The sequence below is a fragment of the Pan paniscus genome, chromosome 5 (assembly GCF_029289425.2).
Source record: "Pan paniscus chromosome 5, NHGRI_mPanPan1-v2.0_pri, whole genome shotgun sequence".
Classification (NCBI taxonomy): Eukaryota; Metazoa; Chordata; class Mammalia; order Primates; family Hominidae; genus Pan; species Pan paniscus.
Window position 1 is genome coordinate 50,648,156 of NC_073254.2, and position 12,206 is coordinate 50,660,361.

General features: G+C 38.4%; 1 protein-coding gene across 1 annotated transcript in view; it reads right to left on the reverse strand.

The window, feature by feature from the left end:
- Positions 1 to 12,206, reverse strand: part of LOC134730495 (basic proline-rich protein-like) — an 82,384-nt gene that overhangs the window by 68,263 nt on the left and 1,915 nt on the right. The window lies entirely within an intron of this gene.

Consider the following 12,206-nt stretch of genomic DNA (forward strand, 5'->3'; position numbering starts at 1 on the left):
CCACATACAGCTTCAATAGCAGTTTCCATCAAACAGAAGAAAAAAATCTGTGAGTTCAAAAACAGGACATTCGAAATTACTAAGCCAGGGAAACAAAAAGAAAAAAGAATGGAAAAGAATGAAGAAAGCCCATGGGACTTGTGGGATACTGTCCAGTGAACCAATGTATGTATTATGGGATTCCCAGAAGAGAAAGATAAAGGGACAGAAATAATATTTAAAGAAATAACGAGAGAGAGCTTCCCAAATCTGGAGAAGGAATGAACATCCAGGTCCATTAATTCCCCCAAAAACCCAGATAGTTAAACACAAAGAGATTTTTACCGAGACACACTGTAATCAAATTCCCAAAGAGAGCATTTTGAAAGAGGCAAAAGAAAAAGACTTGTCACGTCCAAAGAAACTCCGTAACACTATGAGTGAATTTCCCAGCAGAAACCCTGTAGGCTAGGAGAGACTAAGATGATATATTCAAAGTGCTGAAAGAAAACAACAACAATAAAAACTGCCAACTCCAGCAAAGCTATCCTTCACAAATCAAGGAGATATAAAGACTTCCCCAGACAAATAAAAACTGAGGAAGTTCATCACCACTAGACCTGCCTTACAAATGCTAAGGAAAGTTCTTCAAAGTGAAACAAAAGGACTTATGTCAAAGAGGTACCTGCACTCCACTATTTATGGCCACACTATTGACAACAGCCATGATTTGGAATCAAAGTTTCCATCAATGGATAAATGGATAAAGAAAATGTGATAAACACACACAATGAAATATTATTCAGCCTTAAACAGAAGGAAATCCACCAGGAATGATGGCTCATGCCTGCAATCCCAGCAGTTTGGGAAGCTGAAGTGGGAGGATTGCTTGAGCTCAGGAGTTTGAGTTCAGTCTTGGCAACCTAGTAAGACCTCATCTGTAAAAAAATTTTTTAAAAATAGCCAGGTGTTGTGGCTCACACCTGTAGTCTTAATTACTTGGGAGGCTGAGGTGGGAGGATCACTTGAGCCCAGGAGATGAATCCAGCCTGGGAAACATAGCAAGACCCTGTCTCTAAAAAAATTTAAAGAAGGAAATGCTGTCATTTGTGAAAACATAGATGAACCTTGCAGAGTCCCCAGATTCCCCTGCTTTCTTTCTTTGTTTTGACTCAGAGACAGAGTGCCTTGACCATTCTATGGCCTGGCCAGCTGCATGTTTTCTCCTATAGGCTTGAACCCAAGCTGGGACCTTGAACATCTCCATGAACTGATAAATTTGTATAGGTTGTTGTCCAAAACACTGAAACATCAACATATTGCCAAATATGTAGAAAATACCCTTGGCCCTGAGCCAAACTCCTTAAACCCCCTCATATAAACTTTATAATCCAACCTCTTTGTTGACATACCTAGGTAGAACATCTTTTTTCTCACTGTCCATCATGAGGACTGCTGATGCACTCTGTACATAAGTTCCCCCTGATTAATGCTTTGGACTGATCATTCTGGCATTTAATGCTTCTTTCTTTGGAAGCCCTACTCTCTCCATGTCAGGATGGTTTGGTCAGTCCCTTGCAGGAACTTCTCTGCTGCCACTTTTGTGGCAACTTCAGCACTGGACTTGACTGGATAGAACAAATGTGGAGGACATTATGCTAAGTGAAATAAGCCAAAGACAGGCTTGTGGTAATCATTTCACAATGTATACAAATATCAAAACATCACATTGTATACCTTAAATATGTACAATTTTTACTTGTAAATTATATCTCAGTAAACCTGGGGGAAAAAGAAATTAAAGGTCTAATGTTTGAAAGAGAGGATTAAAACTATTATTCACAAATATATAATTCTATAGAGAAAACTCTTAACCTGCCAAATTATTAGAATAAAGGTTAGCAAGGTGGCTAAATATAAAATGAATATGCAAAAATAAATTATATCTTCAATACAACTAACAGGAGAAAAATTTAAGATACTACTTACATTATAGGCAGTGGTGGCAATGATCAGGCTAGATTATATTTGCTTTATAGCTTCCTCCTCCAGTCTCCTGTCAATTCTGTGAGCCCTCCTTAAACTCTTCCAATAAATTATTTTTGTGCTTGAGGCACAAAAAGGTTGAATTAATTTTTTTTTTTTCTTAGAGTCTTGCTCTGTCACCCAGGCTGGAGTGCAGTGGCGCAATCTTGGCTCACTGCAACCTCTGCCTCCTGGGTTCATGCAGTTCTCATGTCTCAGGCTCTTGAGTAGCTAGGATTACAGGCACCCACCACTATGCCCGGCTAATTTTTGTATTTTTAGTAGAGACGGGGTTTTGCCATGTTAGCCAGGCTGGTCTCGAACTCCTGACCTCAAAAGATCTGCCTGCCTTGGCCTCCCAAAGTGCTGGGATTACAGGCGTGAGCCACTGAGCCCAGCCTTGACTCCATCTTTCAAAAAAAAAAAATTAGATCAGTTGTTTTTTGTTACTTGCAAGCACACATCCTGTAACTACACTATTTAATGTTTTATTTATTTTATTTAGTTTTATTTTATTTTATTTGAGACAAGGCCTAACTCTGTCACCCAAGCTGGAGTGCAGTGGTGCCATCATGGCTCACTGTAGCCTCAACCTCCTGGACTCAACTGATCCTCCCAGTTTAGCCTCCCAAGTAGCTGGGACTGCAGGTGGATGCCACCATGCCTGCCTAATTTTTGTATTTTTTTTGTAGAGACAAAAAAATTGCTGGAATTTGTACCAGATGAACTCCTGGGCTCAAGCAATCTGCCCACCTCAGCCTCCCAAAGCACTAGGATTACAGGTGTGAGCCACTGAACCCAACCCTATTATTTTAATGAGATATTTGGATTAAAATATGTGTGTTGGGGTCCCCAAGATCACCCGCAAGTCCAGTGATTTTCTAGAAGGAATCACAGGACTCAGTATACAGCTGTACTCATGGCTGTGACATGTTGAAAGGATACAGAGCAAAATCAGTGAAGGGAAAATACACATGGAGTGAAGTCCAGAGGAAACCAGGCCCAAGCTTCCATGAATCCTCTCCCAGTGGAGTCACTCTTATCAGTTAGAGTGGTGGAGAACACGCCTAAAATCCAAGTCTCCAGATGCCAACTATGTGCCTGGTCTGGTTACCATCCTTGAAGGATCTGCATACAAGATTGGCTCACTGTAACCTCGAACTCCTGGCTCAAGTGATCCTCCCACCTCAGCCTCCTGAGAAGCTGAGACTGCAGGCATGCATTACCATGCCTGGCTAATTTAAAAAAAAATTTTTAGAGATAGGGTTTTGCTATGGTACCCAGTCTGGTTTCAAACTGCAGGCCTCAAGCGATCCTTCCATCTCGGCCTCTCAAAGTGCTGAGATGACAGCATGAGCCACTGCACCCAATCTATATTTCTTTCCCATGTGTGACATGGTCTGGCTGTGTCCCCACTCAAATCTCATCATGTAGTTCCCATAATCCCCACGTGTCACAGGAGGGACCCAGTGAGAGGTAACTGAATCATGGGGCAGTTACCCTCATGCTGTTCTTGTGATAGTGAGTGAGTTATCATGGGATCTGATGGGTTTATATGGTGCTTTTTCCCCTTTTGTCCATTCTACTTATTGCTGCTGCTGCCATGTGAAGAAGGATGTGTTTGCTTCCCCTTCTGCCATGATTGCAAGTTTCCTGAGGCCTCCCCAGCCATGCTGAACTGTGAGTCAATTAAACCTCTTTCCTTCATAAATTACCCAGTCTTGGGCAGTTCTTTATAGCAGCATGAGAACAGACTAAAACAATGTGAGTTATCTTTCTTGGAATTAGTAATTCTCTAATTTAAAATTTTTATTTTTTATGTATACATTATTAAATCCATCCAGAAACTCTTCATCAATATTGAAAAACTTCCTCTCATATGGTCAAATGTATGTGTTAATCTATCCATTCCAATTGTTTCTGGAGTCCTTTGTCTTCCTACTCCAATGGTTTCACTTGAGACCTGCCACACAATTCTCTTCCTTGAATTTCCCTTCATCGTAATCCTGGGGATATCTTTTGCTTCTTTTTTACATTGAATCCTGTATTAGTCCATTCTCACATTACTATAAAGAAATATCTGAAACTGGTATATATATATAATATATATTAAATATATTATATATAAAAAATATATAATATATAATATATTATATATAAAATATATAATATGTAATATATATTAAATAATATATTATATATTAAATATATAATATATAAAATATATAATATATATTAAATATATATAATATATGTTAAATATATAATATATATTAAATAGATATATGAGGTTTAATTGGCTCACAGTTCTGCAGGCTATATACAGGAAACATGGTGGCATCTGCTTCTGGGGAGGCCTCAGGAAACTTACAATCATGGAGGAAGGCAAAGGGGAAGCCCACACTATATATGGCTGGAGCAGGAAGAAGGGTGGGAGCAGGTGCCACACATTTTTAAACAACCAGATCTCATGAGAACGCATTATTGTGATGATAGTACCAAGGGGAAGCAGAAAATCTGCCCCCATGATCCAATCACCTCCCACCCAGGCCCCACCTCCAACATTGGAGATTACAATTTGACATGAGATTTCGGCAGGGACTCAGCTCCAAAGCCATTTCCTGGATCCCATGTATTTTACTTTTCTTGGTTTTTTTTTCTACCTCATTTTTTGTGAAAAATGTCATGCAGTTATTTCCTGAGGAAGTATAGATAAATGTTGTGAAATCTTGAATGTTTGAAAATGTCTATACTATTCTCACACTTGATATTTTGGCTGGGCATAGACTTTTCCATTGGAAACATTGTTCCTCAGCATTTGAAAGAGTTTTTTCATTGCCTTATAGCTGCTTGATAACATTCTGATTCCTAGTTCTTTGTATCTGACCTGCTTTTCCTCTCCAAAAACTTTTTGGATTCTCTCTTTTTCTATCACTAGTGTTCTTGGTTTAGATCTTTTTGCATTTATTGTACCAGAGCACTGAAGGAGACTTTCATTCTGGAAACTCACTACCTTCATTTCTGGGGAAAATTCTCATCTCTTTCTAGAACTACTGTAAATGGGATGTTGAGCTTCTTAAATTCATCCTCAAATTCTCTTTTTTATTCTCTTTTCTGTCCTATTTTCCATCTCCTTTTCTCTCTGGGACAGTTGTTAAACCTCACCTTCTAACTCTTCCATTACAGTCTTTAAAATTTTTTCACATTTTTAATATTCAAGATTTGCTCTTTTCTGACTCCTTCTTTTCTGTCCTTTCTTCCTCCTTTCCTTCCTCCTTCCCTTTCTCTCTCTCTCTCCCCTCCCCTTGCTATCTTTATTTCTTTGAGACAAGGTCTCTGTCACCCAGGCCAGAGTGCAGTGTGCGATCTTGGCTCACTGCAGCCTCAACCTCCTGGGCTCGAGCAATCCTCCCGCTTCAGCCTCCCAACTAGCTGGGATCACAGGCACATGCCAGCACACCTGGCTAATTTTTTTTTTTTTTAGTAGAGACAGAGTTTCTCTATGTTGTCCATGCTGATCTTGAACTCCTGGGCTCAATCGAGCCACTCACCTTGGCCTCCCAGAGTGCTGGGATTACAGGTGTAAGCCACAGTGCCTGGCCTCCCCATTTTTTTTTTTTTTTTTTTTTTGAGATGGAGTCTCGCTCTGTTGCCCAGGCTGGAGTCCAGTGGCACTCTCTCTGCTCACTGCAACCTCCGCCTCCCTGGTTCAAGCAATTCTCCTACCTTAGCCTCCTGAGTAGTTGGGGTTACAGGTGCCCGCCACCACGCCGAGCTAATTTTTTTGTATTTTTAGTAGATATGAGATTTTGCCATTTTGGCCAGGCTGGTCTCAAACTCCTGACCTCAGGTGATCCGCCCACCTTGGTCTCCCAAAGTGCTGGGATTACAGGCATGAGCCACCACGCCCAGCATTTTTTTTTTTTTTTAATGAAGACAGGGTATTGCTATGTCACCTAGGCTGGTTTGAAACTCCTGGCCTCAAGCGATTGTCCCACTCTGGCCTCCCAAAGTGCTGGAATTACTAGGCATGAACCATCGCCCCAGCCAGCTACTCTTTGAGGCTCTTAGAGATTTTTGTTTGTTTGTTTGTTAAGACTTCTTTGGTTCTCTATATTGTTTTCCCCATTCTTTTTTCTTGGATTCTGACCTTCATGATACTTTCCTCATATATCTGTTGGTTTTTGATTGTTTATTCAATGTTAAGAGGTAGTTTTTTTTAAAGCTGTTTAAAACTCTATGTGTGTTGGGGTAGGGGTGGGGAATGCTTGATACCAGGTGAGCTTCAGCATAAGGCAAAAGGTGACAAGCTGGATGTTTTAGTAAAGATGTTCCATCGCCAGTATTCATAAATAGGTCTTTTCTCCATCTTCAGAGAGGAATCATGGTATTCTCTAACATTCTGTAATCCATTGCTTCTCAAATCTTAATATGCATATGAATCATGTAGGGAGATCTTAAAATGCAGATTCTGGTTTGGTAGGTCTAGAGTGGGGCCTAAAATTCCACATGTTTAACCAACTCCCAGGAGATGTCAATACTATCGGTTCTTGAACAATAATCTAAGTAGCAAGGTTCTGGCTGCGGGTGGTGGCTCACGTCTACAATCCCAGCACATTAGAAGGCCAAGTTGGGAGCACTGCTTGAGCACAGGAGTTCAAGACCGGCCTAGGCAACAAAGTGAGACCCTGTCTCTTAAAAAAAATTATCGAGGCATGATGCTGTGTCCCTGTAGTCCCAGCTACTCAGGAGGCTGAGGTGGGAGGATCGCTTGAGCTTGGGAGGTTGAGGCTGCAGTGAGCTGTGATCACACCACTGCATTCCAGCCCGTGCAACAGAGCAAGACCCCATCTCAAAAAACAAAAACAAACACTAGCAAAGTTCTAAAATAAACCTGGCTTCCAGTGTTTTGCAATGTGATTGGGGGAAAAGGCAGGACCACTAAGAATTTTGATCTATGAAACATTTATTTCAACTAAAAGGATGGACTGACTAGAAATGTTTTCATGGAATTTTCTCTTAGCCCCCTTCTGCACCACCAGATTCCAGCAATTTGTACCAGATTTCCCCTCCCTTATCAGTCTAGGGAAGAACATGTGATGGTGATGATTGGGGCTCGGGGGAGCATCTTATTATTTAGTATGCAGAGTTTCCCTTTAATTTCCGTTTTCAGTATGACACTTCATCGCTGTCTTCATTGGTTCCTGGTGGCCCCAAGTCTAGAACTTCTTTAGTTCAATTTCTTGAGATAGTAAATCTCATCTGCTGTTGTTTTCCCTCATTCTCTTTGTTCTTGTGGATTTCATTGTCTTGTGGATTTTTTTATCCTTTACTAACATTATTGAAGTTAGGGGAGGGAGTGGGGACCAATGCATGTTGTCAAGCCAGACATTATTTTAGCCATGCAATCATTAAACTTTTCCAGAAATGTCCCACTCATTGTGGACTACTCTTTCTACAATGTACAATGTAAATTATAAATTGAATTTAAATTTGCCATCATTTCATTGTTTTATATTTGTTTCACCTTTACTATATTTCCTTTTCTTTCCTTGACTTCTTTTAGGTCGGTCGAATTTTTTATTCTTTTTTTCCTCTGTACTAGTTTGTGAGTTACATCCTCATTTTTTCATTCTTTTAATGTTAATGATTAGTCTAAAAATTGCAACAGGTATGCTTTATCAACTTAATTGTGGTAAAATTTATGTAAAATAAAAGACAGCTACTCTGTACAGTTTAAGTTTTGGCAAATGTATATATACCTGTTTCTCCACCACTGCCATCAACTTACAGAATGTTTCTATCACTCCAAAAAGTTTCCTCATGCCCTTTATAGTCCCTCCTCCCCTCCACATCCAGGAAGCCACCAATCTGCTATCATTATAGAGCAGTTTGCATTTTCCAGAATTTCATATAAATGGAAACATGTATTTTATTATTATAGGTATTCTGGAGTAATCAAAAGCTAATATTAATCCTTTAACTTTACCTTTTTCTCAGAGTATTTTAATCCTGGAATTCTCTAAAATCCTCTAATTCACTGTTTCTCAACTTTAATATGCATATAAATTACTTATGGAAATCTTGTCAAAATGCAGGTTCTAGTTTAGTATGTGCTATTATTTTTGTGTATTTTCTCTCCCTTTAGTAAAATTATGCCAAGAAGATGGCTACTTTTAGGGTTGGTACTTCTGCTAAAATATGGAATTATATTTTATAGTGTCCTGGCTTCACTCACAGTTAAGAGTTTAGGATTTAATAGAAATCCTAATTAAAGGTTGAAATGATAAGACATTAGATCAAGTTGAACAATTTATACTTGTCACATACTACTTGCTTTCATGCTTGCTTGGTTTAGCATTCCACTGAGTATATGGTAAAATGTTCTAGCTAGAATTCAAGTTCAGAGGATAATGCAAGCCACACTGGATAGCTAATTTAAACCATACCGTATCACACTCTCTTGCCTGACTAGAACTTAAAGCATGGAACTATTGAAGTCATTTCCCTGTTCCAAAAATCATCAGGGTCTCCTGCCCCTTCATGTCTAGCTCCCTACCCAACCAACAGTCTCCATGCTCTGACTTTACCTTACCAGCCTTCTCTCTCATATCCCTCATTTTTGGGTCAATGGGTAACCCACTGTTTCCTGAAACAATCTTATGGCATTCCATGTGTTAAAGAAAAGACAGCAGACCCCAAATGGAGTCATTCATGCTGAGAGGTTCCATGACACCAAACCAAAACCTGTATTTTACTATAAGATCTGACTCTTCAAGAAATCAGGAGAGAGATGATAGTCAAATCCCATTAAACCAACAAGATTTCATTTACATTCCTATAAAGAAAAATAATCTTGAAAAGACCAATCTGCTATTTGCTCATTGTTCCTGATTTATTTCACTTCTTTCTGCCTATAAAACTCACCTACTTGTTTAGCTCAAAGGAACTCCTTTCTATTTTGTAGACTGGATGTTGCCCAGTTCATAAACAGCTAATAAAGCCAATTGGATCTTTGGGACTCATTTGTTGAAATTTTATTCTTTGATACGTTCTTCCTCTTTGCTCATGCTGGTGGCTCAGCCTGGACCACACTCCCTCTACCATCTTTCTAGCTGACACACCTACCTGAGAGCTTTCAGGTGGAGCTCAGATAGCACTTTCTTCACAGAGCCTTCCCTCTTCTCCTAAACAGACGAGCTCACTCCCTCCTCCAAACTTTGGCACTTCGTTTGCGTCTCTCTTGAAGTGCTTATATTGTAGCACGTTCCAGTTATAAATACCCTTGCTTTATACTGTGATTAGAATCTAAATGCCTTCAAGTCTGCAAGCATACTCTTTTCACCTTTGCGGCCTTTACAGCCATAAAATAGAACCTTACCAGCAGCTCACAAATAGTAATTGAATAAATATGTATTTCAGTGTGACCAAAAGAGGTTCCAGAGAACTTGAGCTGATTTCATCATTTCTTCAATCCTCAGGTTCCCACCTCCAATAGGAGCTCCCGAGCAACCCTTTGCCACCTCTTAATTTGCAATGATTGTACCAAACTGTGAGAACCTACAAAGTTTGAACTTAGATTCTTCTTCAATCTTCTCCTTTGTTCTTATGTCCAATCAGACAAAACAGTTGCTTTGTCATCTGATTTCTGATTTGACCTTTCCTTTTCCTCTTTCTCTAACACATTTTCCATCATTCTGCTTAATGCCTTTTTATTTTCATAATGCCTAATTACCTATAGTAAACTCTTCCAGGTTTACCGGATCTCCTGTTCTACTTTCTCCAATACATAAAGAGGATAACAGTAACATTTTATAGAGTTAGTAAGTTGATAAATAAGATATGGTGTGCATATTGGACCTAGTTTTACATGTACCTACTACCCCATTGTACAATCTTCTCCTGCTCATGTCCTCTGGTTTTAGGAGTTGATACATGACAAGCAGCATGTCCCTCTGGCCACAGTTATTGGCTCAGGATGGCTGAGAAATTGCAAGATACAGTATGCTGATGACATAATTCGAGTCCTTTGACTCGATCTTGTCTATAGCTAGATGCACCCCTGGACTTTCTGGTTATGAGAGTTTATTTCCTTTATTAAACTCACTTAAGTTGGTTTTCTGCTAACTGCAACAAAGATCTTTAATAAATGGAGTATATAAAGCACTAAGCACAGTACCTTGTACATAAGTGTTAGGTATTATTTTTATTATCCCTGTCCCCTTGCCATACCTCCTACCCAATTCAATCTTTTTCTTATCATCTGCCCATACATACCAGCTAGGATAATTTCCGCATTATTCCCTGCATATTTTCCCTTTGCCTGGACTGTCCTGTCACCAACCCAATGTCACTTTACACTCTTTTCACCAGTTCACATCCATCATGATTTAGAACTTGGCTTAAAGAAGTCTCCCATTCTCCAAGAAGCCGTCTTTGAATAATGGTGGCTCCATACTCTTCACTGCCTTATCTATTTTTTCTTGTATGTGTTTTCTACTTATTTCTACCATTCTGGATTGCACACTACTCAAGGCAAGAAAAAATATATTCTATCTATACTTATGATCATTAGTCCCTTTCTAGGTTGAGATTTTGTCATTATTTTCCAAAGAACTTGTGCAGTATTAGACACACTCTAAGTGGTCAATGAATATGTTTTAGAAATACATAAATGGAATTAAATCTAGAGAGTGTGGTATGTTACTCTATTTAAGACCTGTTGTTAACCTAGCTAAACTTTTCCCATTTTCCAAGCAAACTTTACATTCTTAAACCATTTTAATTAGTGTAAAATTATCACAATGATTCCAACCTCAAACATTCCTCCCAACTGTGGTTTCAGAATTCTTTTAGTCAAGTATCTAAGGAAGGAATATTCTATTAAAAATAATTTAACAATCAATCAAGGCCTATTTTTTCCTCATCATCCACGTTATTAATCCAGTGGGTACTGCGTCTGACCCTTGAGAGGTTTCTTGGCCTGATAAACTAATGACAATAGTGAAGCATTAACAAAGATATCCTGAGATGCTGAAAAAAAGTATGATGGGGAAGTATGAAAGAAAGAGGTGGGGAAATGGTGATTTTTTTTTGTATTCATGTTTCTTTTAGTTTTAAATGGTAAAACCTTCTCCTATCCCAAATAAGTTGGTTTCTACTTACAGCTGGAAGGTTCTTAAAAACAACTATTTGGAATCAAAGATCCATGCCTCTGTTTGTTGAATTTAATTGCTGTATGGTTTATTGGAAAGGCCAGGGGTGGTGAATTTAAACCGTTTAAAATAGCAAACGATTAAAGTGAATTAAATTTAGTGCCTCTGAGATTTTTGATATATGTTCCAAATTTGTTTTTAATAACATAATTGTTCCATGTTACATTTAAGATTCCATCACAGGGAACTGGTTACGTGTGCAGTTATGCTCGTAGAAACCAATTCCAAATGTCAAAAATTAAAGTGAGGGCAACTGTAATGATATCATTAAAAAAGTAGAAGTTGAAAATGGAAGAGAAACACTTAGGTTGAATAAGGTCTTAATATGAAAGCTTTGAATAGAAAAACCTGAAAAAAATCACATGCATTAGGTTGACTTAATGCCTTTTCAACAGCATTTAAATCGTTGACTTACAAGTCGAAACCAATGCATTTTCTCAAGGTATTTATTCATTCATTTTAGTGGAAAAAGATAGCTCCTGATCACACAAATGGGAATTGTGCTAAATAAATTTTGAGAACATCCATCAAGAAATAAAAGTTACTAGTCATATGTATAAATGATTATTATATTTCATGTTTTAAAAGAACAAGAAATTCGATAGTTTCTGTTAGTTTTCAGACTTTTTTTTTCTTAACTAAAAGTACTGTAATTGCAATATTTTCTTGCCTCTGGGGCTTTCTCTTCCACAATTAATCACCTTTTTCTTCCACACCTTCCCTCCAAATGATTATTCCCCCTAGCTTCAGAACACTTGACATTAATTCATACTATTTCATCTTCACAGCTTTCAAAACATTGCCCTGCCCTTGCTTAGCTCCACGAGCCACCCCCCTTGCATTTAAAAAATTGGTTAACAGAAGCATTTTTGTACTATCTCTTTGCCAGAAGATGCTATTTACTTGGAAACAAATTAGCTTCCTTAATCAAACTTTTGAATTTGAAACTCTCTATATTTAAATTCCTTAGTATAACATCTATACTTC